The sequence below is a fragment of the Rhinatrema bivittatum genome, chromosome 9, assembly GCF_901001135.1.
Source record: "Rhinatrema bivittatum chromosome 9, aRhiBiv1.1, whole genome shotgun sequence".
Taxonomy (NCBI): domain Eukaryota; kingdom Metazoa; phylum Chordata; class Amphibia; order Gymnophiona; family Rhinatrematidae; genus Rhinatrema; species Rhinatrema bivittatum.
This window is the reverse complement of record NC_042623.1, coordinates 177,563,412-177,580,171: the sequence shown is the minus strand read 5'-3', so window position 1 is coordinate 177,580,171 and position 16,760 is coordinate 177,563,412. Positions and strand designations below refer to the sequence as shown.

Genomic DNA, 16,760 nt, shown 5'->3' with positions numbered 1-16,760 from the left:
TCCCAAAATCTGTGCGGTCACTGAAACGTGGCTAAAGGATACAGACACTGTCCTACTGAATCAACTCCCATCCCATTCCCATGACATTTATTCCATTCCCAGACCCAAGAAAAAAGGAGGTGGCCTCCTCCTTATTGCTAAAAAAAGCCTTAAACTCACGCCTATAAAAATAAGCCCCCCGCCCAAACTCGAAGTCGGATTATTTAAATCCCCTGACCTACAAATTTGTCTCATATATGCACCCCCTGGCACCTTGAGCATAATCCCTCACCACTCATAGAACTCATCGCTAATAGCATCAACAATGATAAGCCAGCCATCATCCTGGGTGATTTCAATCTCCACGTAGATTCTATCCCCCCCCTCATTCTCCTGTGAAACCTTCCTCACTGCCCTTCATGCCTTAGGTTTCACACAGACCATCTCAACCCCCACTCACAAGACAGGTCATACCCTTGACCTTCTTTTCACCAACTCTGGCGTCCATGTCACCTCCCCCCCCCACCTGCACCCCAGTCCCGTGGTCTGATCATTCAGTCATCAAAACTCTTATCACAGTCAGTGCCACCAGCATCTGTAATCAGACCCATAATAACAAATCTATGTCTTACCACAAAACCTGCACATCTCAGGAGCTTTCCATAGCTCTATCTGAATCCTCCAACAAACGCGACTGCTCCACCCCTGACACTGCACTCAAATCTTGGGTTAACCTTACCCAAAATATAGCCAACAACTTATGCCCCCTCATTACACGCAAGCTACGCTCCTCCGCTTCCAATAACAAACCCTGGTACACCAAGGAGCTGCTTCAAATGAAACACAACCTCAGACATAAAGAAAGGACTTGGCGCAAAAACCCCAACACTCAGCACTCCTCTGCTTATAAATCCTACTTACATACATACCGTCATGCCATCCAAAATACTAAACGTGACTACTATGCTGATAAGATCCATCAATACACTTTCAATCCTAAAGCTCTTTTCTCCTACATTTCTACCCTCACATCACCCCCCACGCCCGCAATCACAGATATAGAAACTAGCTCGAAATGTGAAGAACTTGCCCAATTCTTCCAAAACAAAATAACTAACCTCCTCCTCACCCTCTCAAAAGCAACCGCCCCGCTATTCTGCCCCCCCTCCCCCTCCAAACATAAACCTCCTCCCTCGCCCCTGAAAAATTCACTGAATACCCTGGATCTTACTTCCCCCAAAGAAATAGAGACAATCCTTAGGAAGTCCAAACCTGCTTCCCACCCATCTGATACTATACCCACAAAATCCCTCCTCTCCATCCCTAACATCATTGCCCCCCCCCCCCCCCTAGCAGAGATTATTAACTGCTTACTCTCCTCCGGCTCAGTTCCCGATCCCCTTAAACACGCAATAATCAAACCCCTTCTCAAGAAACCTTCACTTGACCCAAAAAACCCAGCTAACTACTGTCCCATATCCAATCTCCCTTTCATTTCTAAAATCATGGAGAAAGTTGTAAACTCCTAACTCACCGACTACCTAGATGGCAATGACATCCTCCACCCTTCGGTTTTCATAGGAACTTAAGTACTGAAACCCTCCTATCCCTCACCGATTTCCTCCTTATCGGCTTCGATCAAGGTCAAAATTTCCTCATCGCCTTCCTTGACATCTCCGCTGCCTTTGATACTGTTAATCATGAACTGCTTATTTCACGCCTTGCTAATATTGGCATCGCGGGTACTGCCCTCCTATGGTTCAGATCCTACCTTTCCAACAGATGCTTTTCTGTGAAACTAGGCGCCTCTGAATCCTCCCATTTCTCCCTCTCTCAAGGGGTGCCCCAAGGTTCTTCCCTCTCCTCTACTCTATTTAACATTTACCTCCTCCCCCTCTGCTTTCACCTCTCAGAGCTCGGCCTCAAATTCTACATATACGCAGATGATGTCCAAATCATCATCCCTATCCAGGACTCACTATCTGCGACCCTTGATTTCTGGAAAAAAATGCCTCTCCTCTATCAACTCTTTCCTCACCTCTATTCACCTTGCTCTCAATGCTGCTAAAACTGAACTCCTCTTCATTCATAACCAACAGTCTCTCAACCTTTCCCCCTCCAACGACACCATGCTCACCACCCTTACCGCTCAACAACCTGTGCGTAACCTTGGCATCCTAGTTGACACCCACTTGAATCTGAAAAACCATATCACCTCTGTCATAAAAGGAGGATTCTACAAACTTATAGTCATAAAAAAAACTCAAGCCCCTTCTCCACACACACGACCTTAAAACTGTCATTCAAGCCACCTTATCCCCAAAACTTGATTATTGTAACTCCCTCTACCTCGGCCTCCCCCTTTCCACAATCAGACCATTACAGATACTCCAAAACGCAATAGCAAGGATAATTAGCAATGCTCGTAAATCAGACCACATAACCCCTATCCTGAAGGAACTACATTGGCTCCCCATCTCATACCGTATACTTTTCAAAACTCATACCATCTTGCACAAAGCCATTTATACTCAAAAACCCTCGTGGCTAAGTGACCCATTCAAACTCACCCAGTCCTCCAGACCAACTAGAATGAACCGAAAATGCACATTACAAATCCCCCCACTCAAAAAAGCCCGTCTTACTACCACAAGAGTTCGTGCCTTGTCGATAGCTGGCCCCACCCACTGGAACTCCCTACCCCTCCATCTTCGCCTTGAGCCATGCCCCCTAAAATTCCGAAAAATGCTAAAAACATGGCTTTTTCACCAGGCCTTCCCAGACTAATTTCCACCCTCTCCCACCCTGTCAATTCCCTTCTGACGTAACCACACTGCTCCCAAGAATTGTGCTGACTACTGTAATTATGTAAATATATGCGTTATACGCTTTTGTTTATATGCTTTGGTAAATATCTTTGTTTCATCCGTATTTACTGCTCGTTAATGGCCTTTTTTCATATCTGCTTCTCCCTTGCCTACTCTTTTAATTATTAGTTGTCCGGTTTTCCCCAATCCCCTGTTCTTTGTAATTTCCATTGCTTTATTGTTATAATGTAAACCGATATGATGTGTATTTTAATGTCGGTATATAAAAATTGTTAAATAAATAAATAAATTCATAAAGGGACAGTGGCATACCAAGCTTTTAGTCAATAAACTTCAGTGCCTGAAGAGGAAGTGAAGTCATCAGAGCAGGAGCATGAATGAGTCGCTGCCTCTTACCCCAAATAATTTTTCTGCTCATTAGACCGCTAGTGGGGTTTCAAGAACAGTTTCGGGCACGCGAACAATCCCTGATCTATCTCTTTCTCAGATAGCGGCGAGGGAAGAAATCAATAGATTTACGGCAATTCTCCTTCAGCGCGATCGCACTTGAGGAGGAAGAAGGAGGTAAGATGGCTACCGAGAGCGAGCAAGTGGTGGACGGCACAGCAGCAGTGCAACAAATGAGCAATTTTGGCTCTTCTATGCCAGATAGCTTGTCCCGAGCTGACTTTATGATTTGGTTCAAGGAACTGAATGCAAATCTACAAGGAGTGAAGGTTGATATCCTCAAAACCGTTTCGGAGTTGAAACGTGATATCAGGGATAATGGCAGGCAGGTTGATGAGCTGGAAACACAAATGGATGAACATGCTGAAGCAACTACTAACATACATAAGAAGCTGACAGCTCTAGATACCATCCAGTCTGATATGCAGGAAAAGCTGGAAGACCTCAAGAACAGGTCTCGGAGGTGCAACCTTCGCTTCCGAGGGATCCCTGACCATGAGGATTACAACTATGCCCCATCTGTGTTACAATTATTGTAGAGTTCTCTGAAATCCAGAGGTGGTGAGGAGATTCACTCTAGCAATATATGTATTGAAAGAGCTCACTAAGCACTGGGGCCAAAAAGAGGAAATCTACCCAAAGATATCGTAGGCTGCCAGAGTTTTCAGCTGAAGGAGAAAGTTGTCAGAACAGTGAGGAAAGTTGGACACATGATGTGGTAAGGACATAGCATGGCAGTTTTTTCTGATTTGTCTCCAGTAACCTTGCAGAAATGGAAGAACTTACATATAATCACAGAAATCTTGCAAAAAGAAGACATCAGATACAGATGGCTGTTCCTCTTTGGGCTTGCTTTCACTATAAGTGGGGTAACTTCAGCATTAAAGCCTCAGCAGAGGCGGCAAAGATTCTATGTTCGGCTGGAATAACTGCAAATATTGTGGTGGAATCATATGAGACTGCAGATGAACAGCCTAAGGATTATCCGAAATGACAACAGACTACTAATGGAAGGCGGCGTCTGCAACAACAATCTGGAGGATCAGCTTTGTCTAAGGTGTCCGAAACCTGAGGACTTTAATAGCAATTTTTATGAGGTCAAATTTCCACAGCTCATAGTTGGGCCTTACTTTTCTGGATCTGGTTTTGGGGGTTTTATTCTGGTTCAGCTCCCAATTTCTTCTTTCTTATTCCAATTGTAAAATGTTCATGGCTTGAGAGATCAGATGGTTATAGATATTGTTTGAACTTTCAGTTTTGTTTGAACAGTCAAAAGAGTAGTCCCATGTCTATTCTTTAAGCTTCATATGTGATTCAGGTCCAGGCATGGCCGCTATATTTATCAGTGGGGTGGGACGACTGTCTGACATCATTCCTTCATTACTGAGGAAGCCGGATAGGTTTTTCATTCATGTTACTTGGGGAGGTCTGGGGGGAGGGAGAGGTTTTACGGGGACTTGATCATGGATAATTTGGTATTCCATACAAAGTTGGGATATTTCTTTTTATTTGCATTATGATCTCTGGCTAGCTAGTAGCTATTTAGGCACTAGTTTGCAGCTGTACCTTTTCTTTTTGATTCATTATAATATTTTATACCATAAGCTAACTGAGCTTATGGTATAAAATCTCTGCTTACTACTGCCACCTCTGGAGCAGTAGCTCCGGTGGAGCGCACTGTTAGCCCCGGTTTGGACGTGTGTTTTCGACGTGCTAGCTTTACCCCTTATACAGTAAAGGGTAATAGCGCATCGAAAACACGTGTCCAACCTCCCCGAAACTAATAGCGCCTCATCAGGCCCCATGTCTTTGTCCACTTTCAGTTTTCTTAGCTCTTCCCATACATTATCTTCCGTAAATGGAGTTTCATCTACTCCACCCCCTTCTATATTAAGTCGGAGGCCCCAAAAGTAAAAGAAAAAAAAAAAAGTAAAAATTAAAAATCGGCCCGCGGGTCGGAAGACAGACACTCAATTATGCTGGCGTCCGTTTTCTGAACCCGTGGCTGTCAGCCGGTATGAGAACAGACGCCAGCAAAATTGAGCATCTGCTTTCAAAGCTGCTGACAGCCGCCACTCCTGTAAAAAAGGAGGCGCTAGGGATGCGCTAGTGTCCCTAGTGCCTCCTTTTACCACAGGCCCTAATTTGCATAGGCCACCCTCCTGAGTCGCGCGCCCAGGAGAGTGGCCTGGGCGCTTGCCAGCTCTCCCGAGCGTTTTTCTGTATTGGCCTGATTGTGTAACTTCAGCAAGGGTTATTTTTTCCTATATGCAACACCTTGCACTTGTCCACATTAAATTTCATCTGAAAGACTGGAAGATTGGGCATCCAAATGGCTGATGAAATTTAATGTGGACAAGTGCAAGGTGTTGCATATAGGGAAAAATAACCCTTGCTGTAGATACACAATGTTAGGTTCCATATTAGGAACTACCGCCCAGGAAAAAGATCTAGGCATCATAGTGGATAATACTTTAAAATTGTCTGCTCAGTGTGCTGCAGCAGTCAAAAAAGCAAACAGAATGTTAGGAATTATTAGGAAGGGAATGGTTAATAAAATGTCATAATGCCTCTTTATCGCTCCATTGTGAGGCAAGTCTTGCCTCACAAATCTGCTTCACTTTTTTGAAGGAGTTAACATGTGGATAAAGGTGAACCTGTAGATGTAGTGTACTTGGATTTTCAAAAGGCATTTGACAAAGTTCCTCATGAGGGGCTTCTAGGAAAAATAAAAAGTCATGAGGTAGGTGGTGATGTCCTTTCGTGGATTACAAACTGGCTAAAAGACAGGAAACAGATAGTAGGATTAAATGGACAATTTTCTCAGTGGAAGGGAGTGGACAGTGGAGTGCCTCAGGGATCTGTATTGGGACCCTTACTTTTCAATATATTTATAAATGATCTGGAAAGAAATACGACAAGTGAGGTAATCAAATTTGCAGATGATACAAAATTGTTCAGAGTAGTTAAATCACAAGAAGATTGTGATAAATTGCAGGAAGACCTTGTGAGACTGGAAAATTGGGCATCCAAATGGCAGATGAAATTTAATGTGGACAAGTGCAAGGTGATGCATATAGGGAAAATCAACCCATTCTATAGTTACACAATGTTGGGTTCCATATTAGGTGCTACTACCCAAGAAAGAGATCTAGGCATCATAGTGGATAACACATTGAAATCATTGGTTCAGTGTGCTGCGGCAGTCAAAAAAGCAAACAATGTTGGGAATTATTAGAAAGGGAATGGTGAATAAAACGGAAAATGTCATAATGCCTCTGTATCGCTCCATGGTGAGACCGCACCTTGAATACTGTGTACAATTCTGGTCGCCGCATCTCAAAAAAGATATAATTGCGATGGAGAAGGTACAGAGAAGGGCGACCAAAATGATAAGGGGAATGGAACAGCTCCCCTATGAGGAAAGACTAAAGAGGTTAGGACTTTTCAGCTTGGAGAAAAGGCGGCTGAGGGGGGATATGATAGAGGTGTTTAAAATCATGAGAGGTCTAGAACGGGTAGATGTGAATCAGTTTTTTACTCTTTCGGATAATAGAAAGACTAGGGGGCACTCCATGAAGTTAGCATGTGGCACATTTAAAACTAATCGGAGAAAGTTCTTTTTCACTCAACGCACAATTAAACTCTGGAATTTGTTGCCAGAAGGTGTGGCTAGTGCAGTTAGTATAGCTATGTTTAAAAAAGGATTGCATAAGTTCTTGGAGGAGAAGTCCATTACCTGCTATTAATTAAGTTGACTTAATAACCACCGCTATTACTAGCAATGGTAACATGGAATAGACATAGTTTTTGGGTACTTGCCAGGTTCGTATGACCTGGATTGGCCATTGTTGGAAACAGGATGCTGGGCTTGATGGACCCTTGGTCTGACCCAGTATGGCATGTTCTTGTGTTCTTAATACTGTGTACAATTCTGGTTGCCGCATCTCAAAAAATATATAGTTGCGATGGAGAAGGTACAGAGAAGGGCAACCAAAATGATAAAGGGGATGGAACAGCTCCGCTATGAAGAAAGGCTGAAAAGGTTAGGGCTGTTCAGCTTGGAGAAGAGACGGCTGATGGAGGATATGATAGAGGTCTTTAAGATCATGAGAGGTCTTGAACGAGTAGATGTGAATCTGTTATTTACACTTTCGAATAATAGAAGGACTAGGGGGCATTCCATGAAGTTGGCAAGTAGCACATTTAAGACCAATCGGAGAAAATTATTTTTCTCTCAATGCACAATTAAACTCTGGAATTTGTTGCCAGAAGGTGTGGGTAGTGCAGTTAGTATAGCTATGTTTAATAAAGAATTGGATAAGTTCTTGGAGGAGAAGTCCATTAACTGCTATTAATCAAGTTTACTTAGGGAATAGCCACTGCTATTAATTGCATCAGTAGCATGGGATCTTCTTGATGTTTGGGTAAATGCCAGGTTCTTGTGGCCTGGTTTGGCCTCTGTTGGAAATAGGATGCTGGGATTGATGGACCCTTGGTCTGACCCAGCATGGCAATTTCTTATGTTCTTAACTCAGGGATGTGCTGGCGGGTCCACTATGTGACCTATTCAATAGATCCCTGGAAAAGGGTGTAGTGCCTAGTGACTGGTGAAGAGTGGTGGTGGTGGTCCCTCTTCACACGAGTGGGAGCAGAGAAGAGGCTGGAAACTACAGGCCAGTTAGAATCACCTCGGTGGTGGGAAAATTAATGGAGACTCTGCTGAAGGAAAGGATAGTGAACTATCTACAATCAGGTGGGTTGCTCAATCAGAAGCAGCATGGATTCACCAGGGGAAGGTCCTGTCAGACGAATCTAATTGATTTCTTTGATTGGGTGACTAGAGAACTGGATCAGGGACGTGCACTTGATGTAATTTACTGGATTTTAGTAAAGCTTTTGATGCAGTCTCACATAGAAGACTCATCAACAAAATGAGAAGCTTGGGAGTCAGCTCCAAGGTGTTGGCATGGATTACAAACTGGTTGACGGATAGAAGACAATGGGTGATGGTAAATGTAACCTACTCTGAAGAGAGAATGGTGTTAAGTGGAGTGCCACAGGGATCGGTGTTGGGACCTGTTCTGTTCAACATCTTCGTGAGCGACATTGCGAAAGGGATAGAAGGTAAATTTGTCTATTTGTGGATGATACTAGGATCTGCAACAGAGTGGGCACGCTGGAAGGAGTACAGAGAATGAGACTGGATTTAAGGAAGCTGGAAGAGTAGTCGAAGATATGGCAGATGGAATTCAGTGCCAAGTAGTGGAGAGTCATGCATCTGGGGTGTTGTAATCCGAAAGAACTATGGGCCAGATTTTCGAATCTGTGCGCGGGCGTAGATTTCTGCGAGCAACCTGGTGCGCACAAATCTATGCCCGATTTTATAACATGCACACGCATGTTATAAAATCCAGGGTTGGCGCGTGTAAGGGGTGCACACTTGTGTACCTTGCACGCGCCGAGCCCTAGGGGAGCCCCGATGGCTTTCCCTGTTCCCTCTGAGGCCGCTCCAAAATTGGAGCGGCCTCGTAGGGAACTTCCTTTCGTCCCCCAGCCCTACCTAAATCTCCCCCCCCCCCTTTATTATTTAAGTTGCGCCTGCTTCCGGGCAGGCGTAGGTTGCGCGCACCGGCCGAGGGGGCCTTCGGAGGCATCTGGCCCACTCCCCGCCCCTTTTTTCAAGCCCCGGGACATACGCGCGTCCTGGGGCTTGTGCGCATCGCCGAGCCTATGCAAAATAGGCTCGACGCGCGCAGGAGGGGTTTAAAAGGGTTATGCGCGTAACCCTTTTAAATCTGCCCCTATATGCATTGGGAGGTGAAGGGCTGATGTGCACGGAGCAGGAGAGAGACCTTGGGGTGATAGTGTCTATCTTGATGAAGCAGTGTGACACGGCGATAGCCAAAGCCAGAAGAATGCTTGGCTGCACAGAGTGGAATATCTAGTAAGAAAAGGGAAATGATAATTCCCTTGTACAGGTCCTTGGTGAGGCCTTACTTAGAGTACTGTGTTCAGTTCTGGAGACCGTTTCTCAAAGGAGATAGAGACAGGGAGGAGGCAGTCCAGAGAAGGGCGACCAAAATGGTGGGTGGTCTCCATTGAATGACTTATGAAGAGAGGTTGAAGAACCTGAATATGTACACCTTGGAGGAGAGGAGGAGCAGGGGTGATATGATACAGACTTTCAGATACTTGAAAGGTTTTAATGATCTATGGTCGTCATCAAATTTTTTCCATTGGAAACAATTTAATAGAACTAGGGGTCACGATTTGAAACTCCAGGGAGGAAGACTTAGAACCAATGTCAGGAAATATTTCTTCACTGAGAGGGTGGCGGATGCCTGGAATGCCCTTCTGGAGGAAGTGGTGAAGACTAAAACTGTGAAGGATTTCAAAGGGGCATGGGATAAACACTGTGGGATCCCTAAAGGCTAGAGGATAGGAATAAATAAAAAAAAGCTTATCCGGCACGGAATGGCAGTTACTACTTTGGAAAGCTTGCTGGACAGACTAGAAGGAACATTTTGGTCTTTTTCTGCCATCATTACTATGCTGCTATATTACAACAAGACGACTTAGGGAGACATTTTTTGGCACTGTAATGACACTTTATTACTGAATACTGATTTCTTGAGCACATGCAGGGGCTGATCCAGGATTATGTAGCACTTAATGATGATGGGCTTATTTCAGAGGTGTCTCTGAGGGAAGGTCTCAAAGCAGTATTGCGAAGCCTTTTGATAGCCAGGACTAGCTATAAGAAAAAAAGAGAATAATAGAATCAGATGTCAATTGGAGGCACAAATTTAAAATTTTGGAGTCACACCATAAATAGTATAAAAAAGTTGAGGATTTACTAAAATTATACAAAATACAACAGGAGTTGCAGCAATTGAATTTATCAGAAATATCTTATAAATTGCATCTTGTCAAATAATGCTATTTTGAAGATGGCAATAAAGCAGGGAACCTTTTGGCTTAGTCTTTAAAGAATCTGAGGGTGGGGAACCAAATATTGAAAATTAAGGATATTGGGGGTACTTACCTTTTTAAAACGTTTCATATTAGAGAGAGATTTTCCCAATGTTTATGCTGAACTGTACAAAGAAGATTCATCTCTCTCTTTAGCAGCTAGCAGTAGTAGATTAATATCTATCTTCGGTGGACCTTCCCAGTATTGATATGAAACAGAGGGATCTGCTGAATAGAAATTTTGCAGAAATAGAAGTTTCACAGGCCATAAAAGATTTGAAACTAGGAAAATCACCTGGTTTAGATGAATATACCAGTAAATTCTATAAAGTTTTTTTTGCAGATCAAGTAGTACTGTTATTAACTAGGACCTTCAAATCTCTGAGTGACTCACTGTTGGCACCTCATACAAATGTTGCAGGCATTACTGTATTGTTCAAACCAGGGAAGGATGCTTCCTTATGCAGCTCATTTTGCCCTATCTCTTTGATTAATATAGACCTTAAGTTATTAGTGAAAATTCTTGCTAATCGATTGGGGAAATTGCTGCCTGCTATTGTATATAAGGACCAATTGGGGTTTATCCCAGGCCGCATGGCATCTGACAATGTCCGGAGGGACTTGGGTCTGATTTGGTGGGCACATCATCAGTCAATTCCCTCAGTACTGATGTCTGTAGATGCATGAAAAGCTTTTGATAGGGTTCATTGGGCATTTTTGTTTAGAGTACTATCCAGATTTGATTTGGGTGCTAAATTTATCCAGTGAATTGAGAAACTATATACACATCCGGTAGCGTGCATTAAGATTAATGGTGATTATTCCACTCCCTTTCCAGTTCAGAGGGGCACAAGACAGGGGTATCCGCTCTCACCACTGCTCTTTGCCTTGGTAATGGAACCATTTTCTGCTAGGATCTGGGTAAACACTAATATTTTAGGAATCTGTTTGGGATGCTGTATAAAATCTCCATATTTGCTGATAATGTTCTCTTTACCATAAGCAACCCTATGTCTTCTTTGCGAGCATTACTGTTAGAGCTCAAGACATATGACCAGGTCTCCAGATTTAAAATCAGTGTTGATAAATTGGAACTCATCTATTTTGTTGCCAGAAAACCAACAATATCAATTACAAGTTACTTTTCCGTTTAAATGGGCTCCCACTTATTTTAAATACCTGAGTGTCAAAATGAGCAATGAACATACTGATCTATTCTCTTTAAATTACAAACCGCTGGCTGACCGGGTATTTCGTGATTTAGGTATGTGTGAAAGACATAATCTTTCCTGGTTTGGGAGGATAGCTTCTATAAAGGTGAATGTTTTGCCTAGGTTTTTATACCTGTTTCAGACCTTACCCTTAGCAATATCTGAAGCCTTTCTGAAAACTGTTCAGGCTCAGATATTTAGTTTCATTTGGAGAAGAAGATCCCCTCCATAGAGTGCCAGATTTTATATCAACCAAAGGGGTTGGGTGGTCTTGAAGGCCCTAACATTAAGAAATATTATATTGCAGCACAATTAAGGGCGGTTTTGGATTGGCACACGTTGGAAAATAATAAATTGTGCACTATTATTGAACAAGCTCAGGCTTGTAATGTGCCTATCTGGGGCCAATTTTGGTTACCTAGACATTGTAAAACATTACCTGTTCATTTATCTTCTTATACTTTGCATACTATACAATTATGGGATCGGTGGAAAAGACATTTATATAGGTTTTTGTGTCTTTTCTGCAGGACACCGATCTGTGATAATGACTTTCTACCAGGTTTAACATCTAGAATATTTCAAAGATGGAGGCATATAGAATTATAGACAGTTGGGTCAAGTTTGGGATGCTGGTGGGATTTTGAGTTTCGATAAATTTTGCAAAATATTTTCTCTGACTAGGGAGGATTACTTTGCATATTTGCAGTTAATCCATTATGTGACTTCAACTCTTATTAAGCAACATCTCAAGGGGCAGAAATCTCTCTTTGAAGTTTGTGCTTTTCATCTCAGCCTAGAACTAAATTGATATCTAAAATATATGTCCAATTACTGGGAGATTTAAGGTCTACACCCACCCATATTCAGGCATGGGAGGCTCATTTGGGTAGGTCCTTTGAAGAGGGGGAATGGGACATATGTTATAGTTCACTGAAATGAAGTTCCATTTCAGCTCTTTTGGTTGAAAATGATTATAAACTGCTTTATCGCTGGTACCTGACACTGATAAGGCTAAAACAAGGTTTTCCCAAATATGTCTGATAAATGTTGGAGGGAATGTGGACAGGAGGGCACTATGTAACATATTTGGTGGAGCTGTGCAAAAATATCCCTCTTCTGGGACACAGTTTTGCATTTCTTATCTGTAATGTTCCAATGTCGTGTACCTAAAGATCAGTGCTATTGCCTGCTGTCTTTTCCCCCCTTCGGAACTGAATAAATATCAACAAGTATACTTTTTGCAAGTCATATTAGCTGCACATTTCATTGCTGCTTCCTGGAAGTGGAATGTGAACAAAGAAAGTATTCCATCTACTTCATGATTCCCAAGAAGAAAGGCACCTTCCCTCCTATTCTGGATATCAAGCAAGTCAACAAAGTGCTTTGGATATCCTTCAATCTGTGATAATAGCGGTGAGGCAGGGAGATTTGTCTTGTGTCCCTGGACCATATAGAAGTGCATTTACATGTTTCCATCCAACCATCCAATCAGAAATTCCTCAGATTTGCAGTTCTGGGAGGACCAGTTTTGAGTTCTTTGTAGTTTAGCCACTGTCCTGAGAATGTTCCAAGGTAATGGTGGTGGTGGCTGCAGTACTATGTAAGACAGGCATTTTGGTTCACCTCTGGACAACTGGCTAGTCTGAGTCACTGGAGGAGTGCCAGACATCTACAGCTTGGGTGATACAGTTTCTACAGGATCTCGGCTGGGTGATAAATTTTGCCAAGAACAAGCTAGTGCTGACTCAGACCTTGAAGAACCTGGAAGTGTTTTTTTGACACTTAGAAAGGAAAGGTTTTTATAACATCAGAAATTATTTCCAAGCCCGTCACACTGGTTCAGAAACTATTGGCAATGAGAACACAGAGAGCCTGGGATTACTTACAGGACCTAGGATCTATGGGCTGTCATTTTAGAGATCTCTTCTCTGTTGTGAAGGACTCAGTTGCAGGACTGTGAAATAAAGGTTCTGCTATCAGTCACAACCAAGACCAGCCTGTAACAGTGACTTTTCATTCAAAATTTGACCAAAGGAGTGGAATTGGAGTCCCCCAATTGGATAGTGGTTTCGACAGATGCCAGTCTGGACATATGGGGGGTGCACGCTGTAGGTCGTAAGTAGGATGAGTTGTTAGCTGAATAACTAACCCAGCTAACTTTAAGATAGCCAGATATATATTCAGCCTAAATTAGCCAGATAAGTTTATCCAGCTAACTAGCCAAGCCATACAGCAGCTGAATATGGACCTCTATGTTTTTATAATAGTTATATATGAAAAATGACATTAAAGTACAATCTTCTGAGGTAAAAATATCACTTACAACATATTTATTATATTTATATACACTGTTGTGCTGCCAATCAGAAGAAAATAAGACACTTGGAACCCATATGGTATGAGGCCTGTAGTAAAATACTTTAGATGTGAGCTTGGCCCTCAGAAAGCCATGAGTAAACTGAATTAAAATTAAAATATAGTAAACCTCCTATACCTAAACAGTGTTAACTGCCAGTACCCGAGCAGTAACAACCCTACCTATGAAAAAAAGAACACTGCAAATATTACACCAGGCTCTAAAGCACCAATACACCTCCTATAGGAAAACAGTACAAGCTGGGCTACCATAGACATCTACACAGAAACATGGTAGCAGAATACCTCATCTTGGTCATACATGCATCACACAGACAGGCTCTCACCACATACAGAATAAAGAGAACATGAAGTACAAATAGAAATGTGCAGATAAAACCTGAACTAGAAACTGCAACAAGCCAGACTATGCAGCGCAATAATGGAAAACCAGAAACATCACCATTCCTCATAAAACAAACATTACAATCAAGAAATTGAAAACATCAATAATAATAATAAAAACATACTAAGAAAAAGAATATTTCAAAACAGCTGATAAATAGAACATTCAATAATTAAACTCTAAATTTTTTAAAAAGTTCCCAAAAATCAATAAAATATTTCAAAAGAGCCAACACTTCAAATAACACACAATTACAAGTAATAAGGATAAAATTAATTTGCCGCTCTCTATTACTGGAAACTTTTAAAATTTCTAGTCACCCAGAGATTGTCGTAGATTGGGGGAGGGGGTGCACAAACTTACGGGCCGATATAGTAAAAATCGCGGGAGAGCGGGTGAGCACATGCTCTCCCGGCGCTCGCATAGGACACTCTCCTGTGCACGCGATACAGTAAAGTAATTTATTTAAATTAGGGTCCGTGGCAAATATAGGCACTAGCGCATCCCTAGCGCCTCTTTTTGGACAGGAGCGGCGGCTGTCAGCGGGTTTGATAGCCAACACTCAATTTTGCCGGCGTCGGTTCTCGAGCCTGCTGACAGCCACGGGTTCGGAAACTGGACACCGGCAAAATTGAGCATCTGGTTTTCAAGCCGCGGGCTCATTTTAAATTTTTTTTTTTTTTTTTTAACTTTTGGGGCCTCTGACTTGATATTGCCATGATATTAAGTCAGAGGGTGCACAGCAAAGCAGTTTTTACTGCTTTGCTGTGCACTTTCCCCGGCGCCGGCAGAAATTAACACCTACCTTTGGGTAAACGCTAATTTCTTAAAGTAAAATGTGCGGCTTGGCTGCACATTTTATTTACTGTATCGTGTGGGAATACCTAATAGGGCCATCAACATGCATTTGCATGTTGCGGGCGCTATTAGGTTTGGGGGAGGGGGGTTTGGACGCGCGTTTTCGACGCGCTATTACCCCTTACTGAATAAGGGGTAAAGCTAGCGCGTCAAATGCGCGTCTAATCACGGGTTAACAGTGCGCTCCGCCTGAGCGCACTGTACTGTATCGGCCTGTTTGTCTTTTCTCTTTCTCATATACATTCACTAACACGAACACTTTTATTCTCACAAACTACACTCTCTTGTCCCCCTTCAAAATGCACAAACTGCACCTTCAGCCCATGTAGCCAACGGAGCTACTCTTCTTTCCTCTTGGGGCGTGGGCTGATACTGCTCCTTTTCTTTTGGCCATTTGTGCCAATGCTGCTCCTGCTTTTTCCCTCTCACCCAACCCCTTTTTCCTTTCTTTTCCTGCCTTCTTTCCCTCTCACTCCATTCCCTTTCCTCCCCTCTCAAACCTCCCCTTCCTTCACTTTCCTTTCCTTTCCCTCACTCAACTTAGCTCCTTTTTCCTCTCATCCCTTCTCATTGAGGGAAGGGAAGGGGCTGGGAGGCAGATGAGTCAGAAGTTCTCATTCATTCCCCCTCCCTTTCCCTTTCACTGCCTTCCCTTCTCTGCCTAGCTCTTCTTCCTGCCCCCTGGCACACAAACCTCTGCATCACCATGGTTTGTTTCTTCCTGCCTGCAGGGCATGGGAACCCAGTGAGCATATGATTATTACCATGTTGCTGCAGTTCTTTTCTTCTCGTGGGGATGGCAACACCATAGGCAAGTGGTTCTTTTCTTCTGCCCTTGGGAGGTGGGGCTTTGTCTCTGGGCAGAAGTTTGCACTGCCCCAGTGAGAAAGCAGGTGATGATCCATGGAAGCAGGGCCTCCTGGTAAAAGTGGGAGATTTGGCAGGTCTGTTTTGGGTTTATCTGGCGGTAGGATATCTGTTTCTGTATGTGGTGTGATCTGTTTGCCTGTCTTTCTCTGTACCTGAATGTGATATCTCTGGATGTGGGGTGTGTTTGTCTGATTAAGGGGTATCTGTATTTCTCTGTTTGATTGTGGTATGATTTGCCTGTCTATGTGTGTCTGGGTGTGGTGTTGCATATCTGCCTCTGTCTGGTTCTGTCTATCTCATCATGATGTGGTATGTGTGGTGTGACCTTTAGTCACGTGGTCTGTTTTGGTGTTTGTGTGTCTTTTGGACCTGTCTGCCTGTATGTGTCTCTGTCTGCTGTGGTCTGTCTGGGTGTGATGTGTATGTGTCTTTGTCACACTGTGGTGTGCTGTGTGGATCAGTATGATGTATCTGTATCTGGCAATGGGATGTGTCTGTATCTATGTCCAGATGTGGTGTTTATATGTGTCTCTATGTCTTAATGTGTGTTGGGGGTGTGTGTGTGTGTGTCTGTTTCTTTGCCTCTGTCTGGGTGTGATATATCTGTGTCTCTGGCTATCTCAGTGTGCCTGGTGCGTCTGTGCCTGTCTCTTTTTGAGTGTGGTGTGACTGTGTGCCTGTATGAATGTGGTGTGGTTTCTGCCTCTGTATCTGCTTGCTCAATTCAGCATCTTGAAGAGGACCAAAATTGGGCCTTTGATTTGCTGGCTGGATTGCCTGCTTCTTGGTAAATAATTTAACAACTGATTAGTTGGTGAGAGACTGACA

General features: G+C 43.1%; 1 protein-coding gene across 5 annotated transcripts in view; it reads left to right on the top strand.

Moving 5' to 3' along the window:
• CEP63 (centrosomal protein 63) overlaps positions 1–16,760 on the top strand; it is a 152,895-nt gene that overhangs the window by 122,970 nt on the left and 13,165 nt on the right. The gene's annotated exons all lie outside the window — the stretch shown is intronic.